Genomic DNA, 11992 nt, shown 5'->3' on the forward strand with positions numbered 1-11992 from the left:
ATATTGATCTAAAGGATTCTTCTTTAAAAAATGGAATAACATATAATTTGTGTGTAATATAAAAGTGGGTAAGGATAGTGTAAAAAGGGCCTAAAGTGTGAGAAGTGTGAGAAGTGTATTATAACACTATATATAATACTATATAACACCCTATAAACACCGTATAACAATATGTAACACCATATAATACCATATAACACTATGTAACACTATATATCATTATATAACAAATATAACACTATACATCTATCATAGACATGCTATCAGACAACCTATAGTGTTATATTTGTTATATAATGATATATAGTGTTACAAAGTGTTATATGGTATTATATGGTGTTACATATTGTTATACTGTGTTTATAGGGTGTTATATAGTATTATATATAGTGTTATAATACACTTCTCACACTTTGAGCACTTTTTACAGGATCCTCTACCTATAAAAGTTATTGCCCAATTTTATTATCTTTTAGTTTTGTATAAGGCCTGGACTTAGGAAATCGATCTTCTTCCTTAAACCTAAACTATGAAATACGAACGTAAGGGTGAAGGGGTACGGGCTCATCGTGTTGGGCGGGATTGGCCCTGCAAATGACACGGGATGAGATTTGGGATGAGAATTCTTGATGGTGAACCCGAGATGGAATCCGAAGATAATGACCGTTGAACAACAATTTGAGAATTCTAGACGGGATTCGGGTTCACTTTTGGAATGCACCTTACAATTTTAGTTCATCGGATTCAATTTGGATAAAAATGAGATAACACTCTCTTATTAGTGGGTTCATAACTTCATATGGGTTCATTTTGTTGGGATTCAGTGGTGTCAATTTTATTTTTTATAAAAACGGGTTTGACATATTTTATTAATTAAATATGTAATTAATTGATATATTTTATTAATTAAATATGTAATTAATGAAAACGCAGCGGAATAAATATATTAATCAACACCAAAAGTGAATCGAACAGGATTATGGTTACAAACATGCAAATACGATACATAAATAATTAATCTACCGATGAGAAAAATTATACCCTTTTGGTTAATAATAATCGTGTGAGACACCGAGATACAACGAACGAGTGCTAGACACGAACACGAACCGAGCGGCGGCGGCCTTTGCTTGGCCGGTCGTCACAATACAAAGAAAAAGAAATAGGGCAGCACTATAATATCAAAGTGATGGCCGTATTTCGTTTTGACGGCAACTTCCTTTTTCTGTTTTGATTTACACAATCAAAAAAATGAATTCACCTTTTTTTTTTCTTTGATCTCTTACGGTAGTAGCATATCACACAATTAGGGGTGATTGAAAACCATATATATATATATATTGAGGTTAACTACAATAACCCTAATTATCTCTTAGGCTACTAAAGCCCAACACATCTAGTACAAGCCCAAATGCGATACGAAGCCCGAAAAACAAAGTTTAATTAAATAAGTAATTAAACATTATATTATTTATAACCCGTATAAATAATAAGTCCCGTTTCTCGCGGATATATAACTATTATAGATAATTATATATTTCGTTCTTTTAATTGTTCGTGGTCACCAGTTAACCAAGTTAAGTGGATTTAATGTTCGTTGCCCAAGGTGTAACTCTTACGGGTCATAGCTCGGTCAGCAGCGTTGACTTATCGAACCCGTACATATAAATCCAACAATCTCCCACTTTGACGGCCTTCGATAAAATCCTCAACGCAGACAGTCAGCGGCGCTCTAGCTGCACATGGCTACCCCCAACAAGGTATGACACTTAAAGTCATTAACCAAAATAACTTGCCATTAGTAACAACTTACTATTGCAAGACGATAGACTTATCGTAATTGTTGTCATTCATCCTTTCTGTAAAAGACATAAATTGAATCAATGAGACATGGATTAAATTCATTCTCATATGGTGTTCAATTATTATTGTTCTCGATCAAGAGTCAAAGTGGTCCGAACAAACACACAGTAAGTTTGGGTAAGGCCTTACACTTCACCAGTTTGAATCAACGAGGGCGCCACAATGTCTAACTGTTACATATCATGTAAGAGTACAGAATCCCATATCGACTACATACAACTCCCACTGAACTTCAGAACCATTCCCAATTAAAGCCTTTATGACTGGCAGTTACGCGACAGCGGTTGACAGTAATCAAAGAATAATCCTTGGTAAACGGAAGCTCTAATATGTATCTCAGGTCAAAGGATACTAAATGAGTATACCAATATCAAATCATCTGACTAAGATCCATGAAGATGATTTGATGCGAGTTACATCCAACGTCATTCTCAATGAGGTCTGTGAATTTGGAAGTCAACTCCTTGAGTCCAAAGTCAGAATAGTCTTAATTCAGAATCGTTCCCACGAATCTGACCGACTACGGATAGTTTAGAATGCAAGATTCATGGATTAAACGTATTAAAATCGAACACAGTTATAAGATTCAAAATTGCATTTAACCAGTAAATCAAAATTGAATTCAAAAGTACAACTGTTAAAAGTTCGTACATCCAAATACTAAATCAAAACATACTCCTAGCTAATCTAAGCCCGATAGCACCCATGTGCTGATCATGCTTGTCCTGAGTCATGGGCTTAGTAAACGGGTCTGCTAGGTTTTGATCTGTGTCCACTTTGCTTATCACGATGTCTCCACGTTCCACAATTTCCCGTATGTAGTGGAACTTTCTTAGAATGCGCTTGGCCTTGTGATGAGACCTGGGCTCTTTGGCTTGAGCAATAGCACCTGTGTTATCACAGAATATCTCGATGGGTTTCTTAATGCTTGGAACCACATCGAGGTCGGTTATGAATTTCTTCATCCAAGCAGCCTCCTTTACAGCATCTGATGCGGCTATATATTCAGATTCAGTGGTTGAATCCGCCACCACACTCTGCTTGGAGCTCTTCCATGAGATAGCTCCTCCATTTAGAGTGAATACGAATCCTGATTGTGAGCGAGAATCATCTCGGTCAGTTTGAAAACTGGCATCAGTGTAACATCTTACAGTGAGCTCTTCTTCTACTCCTCCAAACATTAAGAACATATCTTTAGTTCTTCTCAGATACTTCAGAATGTTCTTGACAGCAATCCAATGGGCGATGCCAGGGGCTTGCTGATAACGACTAGTCATGCTTAAAGCATGTGAGACGTCAGGTCTAGTACATAACATAGCATACATGATAGAACCAATCGCTGAAGCATATGGAACTCCTTCCATTCGCTTAATTTCAATGTCCGTTGAAGGAGATTGCGATTTGTTCAACACAGTCCTTTTAATCATAGGAACACCTCCTTTCTTGGAGTTTTCCATCTTAAAACATGTCATCATTTTGTCTATGTATGTACTTTGACTTAGCCCAAGAAGCCGCTTAGATCTATCCTTATAGATCTTGATTCCTAGAATATAAGCTGCTTCTCCAAGATCTTTCATTGCAAAACAAGTTCCCAAATATTGTTTAACTTCGTTAAGCATAGGGACGCTGTTTCCAATAATCAGTATATCATCCACATACAGGATGAGGAATGATATAGTGCTCCCACTAGCCTTTCTGTAAACACAAGGCTCATCTTCATTTTTGACAAAACCAAATTCTTTGATCTTTTGGTCAAAACGAAGATTCCAGCTACGAGATGTCTGCTTGAGTCCATAAATGGACTTATTCAGCTTGCACACCCTATTAGGATATTTTGGATCAACAAAACCGTCTGGTTGAACCATATAGACATCTTCAGAGAGATGCCCATTAAGAAAAGCGGTTTTGACATCCATTTGCCATATCTCGTAGTCATAGTACGCGGCTATTGCAAGCAATATCCTGATCGATTTGATCATAGCAACGGGCGAGAAGGTTTCATCAAAGTCAATACCCTGAGTTTGAGTGAAACCCTTCGCAACTAGCCGTGCTTTAAAGGTGTGTACATTTCCATGCATATCGGTTTTTCTCTTGAAAACCCATTTGCTCCCTACTGCCCGAGATTCGGGGGGGGGGGGGGGTAGCTCAACCAAGTCCCAGACTTGATTATCACGCATAGATTGCATCTTAGCGTTCATGGCTTCCAACCATTTCGCAGATTCAGGATCTGAGATAGCAGATTTGTAGTTAGTAGGTTCGTCATTAGATTCATCTACTACCAAGACTTCAGCACCTTCGAGATGCCAAAGGTATCTATCAGGTTCTTTACGAGTCCTGCTACTTCTGCGAACGCCTGTGTTCATGTCTGATTCATCAGCAGCAATTTCTTGTTGTTCAGACGTTCCGACTTCATCGGCATTTGTTGTTGGTTCTCGAATTTCTTCAAGATCAACCACATTATTTCCAGTTCCTCGATTAAGAAGTTCTTCCTCGAGAAAGTGCCCCTTCCTTTTGATGGAAATAACATTTGCATCAGGATGGTAGAAATAATATCCGCTTCTTTTATAGTATCCGACGAAAACAACCTTTTCGCCTCGAGGATCGAGCTTATCATCAGCATCACTTGTGATGTATGCATCACATCCCCAAACTTTTAGGTATTCCAAATTGGGTTTACGCCCATGCCATATCTCATATGGGGTTTTGTTTACCTTTTTAGTCGGAGCCAGATTGACAATGCGGGCGGCAGTCATAAGAGCATGACCCCAAAAGGAGTGAGGCAAGTTAGTTCTACACATCATCGATCGAACCATATTAAGTAGGGTTCGATTTCTCCTCTCGCTCACGCCATTAAGTTGGGGTGTGCCCGGTGGAGTGGGTTCTGAAATTATTCCACACTCTTTGAGATGATTGAGGAACTCTAAGCTGAGGTATTCGCCACCTCGATCTGATCGAAGTATTTTTATCTTTCTAGTAAGTTGGTTTTCTACTTCGTTTTGAAACTCTTTGAACTTTTCAAAAGTTTCATGCTTGTGCTTCATAAGATAGACATAAGCATATCGACTATAATCGTCGATGAAAGTAACGAAGTATCTTTCATGGTTTCTTGTCATGGTTCTGAAAGGGCCACATACATCAGTGTGAATGAGTCCTAGCAGACCATTGGCCCGTTCACCAACACCAGTGAAGGGATGCTTTGTGAGTTTGCCAGCTAAGCAAGATTCGCAATCATTAAAGGAGTCCTGTCCAGTGGATTCAAGAATCCCCTCGGATTGGAGCCATTTTATGCGTGCCTTACTTATGTGGCCAAGTCTACAATGCCATAGAAAGGTTTCATTAATACCAGCTTTGTTACGCTTAGAAAGATGATATATGTTATTACATGTTTGAACATCAATCTCATAAATACCATTTCGAGGTTTAGCCTCAAAATAAAAGACATCATTCAAGTAGGCAGAAATAGAAATACCATTAAAAACGTACTTGAAACCTTGTTCAAACAAAAGGGAAACCAAAATAATGTTTCTGGTTATACTAGGTGCAAACAAACAATTGTTTAAATTAACTACAAGGCCAGAGGGACATGAAAAATGAAATTTGCCAGTTGCAAGAACGGGCACTCTTTTCCCATCACCAACAATGAGTTCCATGTCGCCTTGTTTCAGCTTCCTCCACTTTTCAGGCTCCTGCAAAACATTAGTGATGTGGTAACCACACCCGGTATCAAATACCCATGTGTTGCTAGAGACAGTAAAAAGCTCAATAACATAAATGAGAATACCTGAAGAAGTGCCAATGTTATTGGCCTTGTTCGCCTTCAGCTTGGCTAGATACTGTGGGCAGTTCCTTTTCCAGTGCCCCATTTGGTTGCATTCAAAGCACTGACGCTCCTGAGGAGGGGGTGGTTTAGCAACCTGCTTGTTGTTGGTGGCAGATTTGGCAGCAACAACAGCCATTTTCTTGCCTTTGCTGTTATGAGCCCTTTTCTTGTTGTTGGGCTTCTTAACACCACCAGACTTGACCATCAGAACTTGGTTGGTTTTATGTGGAATGTTCATCTCGGCCGTTTTGAGCATACCATGTAGCTCAGGCACAGTCTTTACCCAAGCATTGATATTATAGTTCATAATGAACTGGTCATACGAGCTAGGGAGAGAGTTCAAGATGAAGTCCGCTGCCATTTCATCTTGCAGGGGATAACCAAGTTTGTTCATCTGGTCAATGTACCCTTTCATCTTAAGCACATGAGTACTGACACACGATCCTTCTTGCATTTTACAGCTTATGAGCTGCTTCATGGTGTCATATCGCTCCTGTCGGGCTTTTTTCTGAAACATGCCTTTCAGTTGCTGGATCATGTCATAAGCATCTTTATCTTCCATGTTCTTCTGAAGTTCAGGAGACATGGTGGCTTGCATAAGGCAGGCTACCTCAATGGCATCCTCGTTATGCTTTTCCAGTGCCTTATGAGCAGCAGTAGTGTTACTTTCAGGCTCGGTAGGGACTGGGCCATCTAAGATGTATAGCTTTTTAGCCATCTTGAGAACTATTCTCAGATTGCGGTGCCATTCGAGAAAGTTGGTGTTATTAAGTTTTTCCTTTTCAAGTGTAGACTTGAGAACGAAGGAGTTGTTTTCATTAGACATCTGTTACATAAGCAAAGAGATTTTAATTAGTATTTTCGATGTATATTTCCTTATTTAATTAATGACCCATTACAGTAATTAGAACAAGGAATGAGAATCTGGCTATGTCAGTAGTAAAGGCAGCTGTGGCATGCACTCTAGTAAGTGACTAGGCAGACTGACAACGAGTGTCAATTGTGAGAATTGCACAACTCTCAAGTATGAGGCCGCTAAGACAACTCTTGTCTATGCATTGATACGTTTAGCCTCATCTATGCCGACTTTTTACTTTCGAGACAGCTGGAGCATGTGGTGAGAAAAGAAAAAGTAATAGTCGTCCTAAAAGAGGTACTTGTGGAAGGGCCGGATGTGTCAACGAAACCCTTGCACCTTGGAAGGATATGCTAGACATCAAGTGTGGTGCTGTGGCTCCAAACACTGATGGTTCGCTTTTACGTTTCAAGTGTAGCTTGTGATAGGATGGCATAGACTATTGATTTTAATTATGGGTTAATTTAATATTTACCAAATAGGGCCGTAAGAGCCAATTTTAGTACATATTTAGTCGTGACATCTTGATGAACCCTTTCATCTCTCAGGACACTTAATTTTAAATAACCTATTAAAACTAAGTTTGTCGCGACTTGTATAACCATTTAAAAGTTAATAGTTTTAAAACTATTAAGTTATGAGTTTTAGAAGGTTAAAACTTGTTAAATTTCAAAAACTCTAATGGTTATTATTTATTTTAAAATAAACTATTTGTTTTATCACAAATATTTACAAGTTGTAAAAATCAATTTAGAACTTGTTATAATTGATTGTGAACATTTTAAAACACCTTTTAAAAGTTTGGTATTAGGTTGGTTGTAATATAACAACTTATATGATTAAAGCAACCATAATAGCAAAAATAAATATGTAAATCTTTAGGCCATTTTGTTTGATTTTGCTAGAGCCAAATAGCAAGACCAAACTGGGTCACGGGGTAACAAACAACCACAAGGATGGACCTAGTGCAGCTAGTTGTCTTCAGCAGCTCCTTGATTCCTGTAATGTCTTATGTTTTGTCTTCGGGTCTTCAACTTTATATTATAATATAAAATATAACAAAATTGAAACCCTAATCGATTACAACTTTGAGCCACAAAGTGGGCCAAAACCATAAAACAAAACAATAACAAAAATACAAGTACAAGGTCGGGCAGATTTACATATTCAACACAATCATATTAAAGTGGGCAATCTTTTGGTCAAATAAAAATAAATAAAACTTTTGACCAAATAACTTTTTGCCCAAGAAATATTTAGATCTGAAACTTTAAACAAGTTAAAGTTTGAGATCTATAACCGGTTAAAAGGACCGGTTCCGATTTGCATGTTGTAAGCGTGGCTCTGATACCACTGTTGGGATTCAGTGGTGTCAATTTTATTTTTTATCAAAACGGGTTTGACATATTTTATTAATTAAATATGTAATTAATGAAAACGCAACGGAATAAATATATTAATCAACACCAAAAGTGAATCGAACAGGATCATGGTTACAAACATGCAAATACGATACATAAAATAATTAATCTACCGATGAGAAAAATTATACCCTTTTGGTTAATAATAACCGTGTGAGACACCGAGATACAACGAACGAGTGCTAGACACGAACACGAACCGAGCGGCGGCGGCTTTTGCTTGGCCGGTCGTCACAATACAAAGAAAAAGAAATAGGGCAGCACTATAATATCAAAGTGGTGGCCGTATTTCGTTTTGACGGCAACTTCCTTTTTCTGTTGTGATTGTCTTACACAATCAAAAAAATGAATTCACCTTTTTTTTTCTTTGATCTCTTACGGCAGTAGCATATCACACAACTAGGAGTGATTGAAAACCATATATATATATATATTAATATATATATTGAGGTTAACTACAATAACCCTAATTATCTCTTAGGCTACTAAAGCCCAACACATCTAGTACAATCCCAAATGTGATACGAAGCCCGAAAAACAAAGTCTAATTAAATAAGTAATTAAACATTATATTATTTATAACCCGTATAAATAATTAGTCCCGTTTCTCGCGGATATATAACTATTCTAGATAATTATATATTTCGTTCGGTTAATTGTTCGTGGTCACCAGTTAACCAAGTTAAGTGGATTTAATGTTCGTTGCCCAAGGTGTAACTCTTACGGGTCATAGCTCGGTCAGCAGCGTTGACTTATCGAACCCGTACATATAAATCCAACACATTTTGCATTGCCCCTCACACCCTAATAGTCAAATGAAATTCATATATTATCTGTGTAGGAATGAATGTTCAATAACTGATCATCATAAAGACTTGCAAGGAATCATTGCAGAACTACACGAACCCTAGCGGTAAAGTCTATGGTCTAAAGATAAGATTCCCGCATTAAAACCAAAATGCAGTGTTGTTCAAATACCGTTAGTTTGACCGGACTAGACCTTAAGTCGTGGATTTGAATTGAGACACTTAAAAGCTATATATTATACCTCTTAAGACTTAACCCCCTCGGTGTTCTGCTTCACCCCATCCCACGTTTATCTACCAACCAAGTAGAGCTGAGAAAAAAGAAAGATTAATAAAAAAATAAATCAAAATAGCCGACTAAACGAACCTAGATAACTGACCCAAACTAATAATCGACGGTTCGGATTTAGGGTTTGGTTTTGGTTATACCTAATTCCAAAACCGAACCACAGCACACCGCACCGAACCCGACCGCCAAAACCAAACTGAACCAAAGCACACTAAACTAGTTTAACTGTTTTTTTTATTAGATTTATGGCTCAATTAAGCTATTAGTTTTGGTCAAATGTTTAAGACCCATATTTACTGTTACGTTTGAACAAAAGTTTAGGGCCTAACTTTTTAATTTGGGTCAATGTTCCTGGCCCAAACTATTCAGATCCAAATGTAAAACGAAAACCGAATTTTGGTTTTGGTTCAATTCAAACCCATAACCAACCCATACATTTGTACTTTTAGCATCTAGGGTATGTTTGGCATAGAGTTTTTAGGAGCTTCTAACTTTAAGCTTTTAAGAAAAAGCTCATACTCAATAAAAAGTCTTGTTTGGTTGAAGCAGCTTGAAGCTTTTAGGTTAGAAGCTTGAAGCTTTTGGTTGAACGCTCCTACTAGTAGCGTTTAGAAGGAGCTACAAGTTTTTAGAAAAAAAATGATTATTTTAACCTTTAAAGATAATGAACTTTTTAATGTATAAGCTTTTTAACTTTTTAATTATATCCATTTTGGTCATTTTATAAATTTTATTAAAAGCTCCAACTACTCTGCCAAACACCAAATATATATCTAAAAAGCTACAGCTACTAGCTATCAGCTATAGATACCCGCTTCCAGCCACCAGCTACTTTTGCCAAACATACCCCTAGTCTTCATTATTTTTTTTGTTACTTAAATTTACACAAGTGATCCCATTGTAGATCTCACTTACTCTAAAATCTATACATGGTAATACCGATGGAAAAAGGAGTTTTTTTCCCCAAAAGAATGTTGGTGATAAAAATATTTATCGAAATGGGTGATTTGAAAAATATTTACCAAAAATAGGCGTTTTACATAATTTTTAGCTAAAAAAGAAAAATAGACACTTCTTTCTCGAAAAAAACATTGATTCAGTTTCTTTCTTTCATATTCTAAACCGCTTGTTCCTTCTGTTCATTCTCAAATCCCAGTTTTAGTTTCGTTACTTCAGCAGTATTGTAGGGATTTCGAATTTGCAATCTTTCTCGATCTCTAAAGTATAGATAATCTGCAGTATTCTATAGTAGCATCATTTATTCATTTTATCATTGTTGTATAAACTTTATACATTCTTTCTTCAAGAGCATACAAAGATCCATTATACACTACTTTAATCAATTTAGATGTTCAAAGTTCTTAACCAAATATGCACCATGAGTTTAATCCATGATTCGTTAATAAAAACTGATTTTATATCATAAAACTACAACATGCACGGTGCACCAGGAGCATACAAATGATCCATTGATTTGTGTTTCTGTAGGAGTAATAAATATCATCAAAGTCGTCGCTCTATGATTAAAATGAGGTGCAGTGGATGATCATCAAAAAAAAAATTCAAAGTCCCTAGAAATAAAGCATCCTATCTTACTACTTGATGTCAGCACGCCTGATCATTGTGATGCTAGTAAATCAAGGTTCATCCATACAACCAACAAGAAAAAAAATATCAACAAGGGGCCTATTGCTTGAAAGTGTGAAACCCGTCGAACCTGAATCGGACCTTCGAAATAGTGATTAAAGAACCGGAATAAAACTTGTAATTGAAGAACCGAAACATTGAAACATTGATTGAAGAATGGAAATCGGACTTGTGATCGAAGAATTAAAATCGGACCTGTTATTGAAGAACTGGATCAAATTTGTTATAGAAGGACCGATCGAGCAAGTGAAACAGGGGGGCTGACTGAAAGTATGAAGCCGGTTGAACCTGAATCGAACCTTCGAACCCGTGATTGAGGATCCCAAATCAAACCTATTAAACCAGATTCAAATTTGCGAACGAACAAAAGGAGCGGCTATTTCTTTTTTAAGCTAAGATAAAAAAAATCAAATCAAAATAAAAAATACCTATTTTGGTAAATATTTTTCAAATCACCCATTTTGGTAAATATTTGTTTCACCAACACCCTTTTGAGAAAAAAACTCTGAAAATAGGTCACACATCGATGGTTGCACTAATAGTAGTAGTAGTGGTTACGGTGGCGGTGGTAGCAGTAGTAGTAGTAGTAGTAATAATAATAATAATAATAATAACCGAATCTGGTTCTGTTTCATCTGTTTTCGGTTTGGTTTAGGTTAACGATTTAGTTATTGTTCACCGAATTTGGTTAATAACCGATAAGTACGTGCAACGAGCGCGGGAGCCGGAAGGGACAGAGAACATATAAGAAGTAGTGACAGATAAGCTGAAGTGCAGTGGGAGCTTCAACGAGCCTTTAAGTTAATTAATGAGAAGGCAGGTGGCAACTAGATTTGGAGCTTAGAGTTTCCGTTGACAGGTTGTAGAAGTACGGTGGAGCGTAGTTGATCATGTCTTTGAAGCCTCAAAGTGGGAGATTGTTGGGTTGTAGACTTCTCGACACTAGTAGGTGTGGCGTGATAGTAAGGGTAGTCGGCCACGAGCTTATTCTTTAATTATGGGTTTTAACTGTAATTGTGTACTTTATAAAAATAATCTCTTGTGCTTGTAATGTTTAACACCCAAATAAAAGAATACCCTAGTTCCCCCCGTGGATGTAGGTTGCAGATCGCGACTGAGTCACGTAAATCTTGTGTTCATCCTTACTAATTATGTGTGTGTTTGCTCGTTAATCCTAATAGAAGTTTCGCTGCTTTCACTTTATTGTCTCCTTGGTACTCCATTATGAGAATCACCTAGCTTTCTTTTGTATATTCAGCTGATATGCAATTTAGGAAAACAAATGGTCAC

The sequence above is a fragment of the Helianthus annuus genome, chromosome 12, assembly GCF_002127325.2.
Source record: "Helianthus annuus cultivar XRQ/B chromosome 12, HanXRQr2.0-SUNRISE, whole genome shotgun sequence".
Classification (NCBI taxonomy): Eukaryota; Viridiplantae; Streptophyta; class Magnoliopsida; order Asterales; family Asteraceae; genus Helianthus; species Helianthus annuus.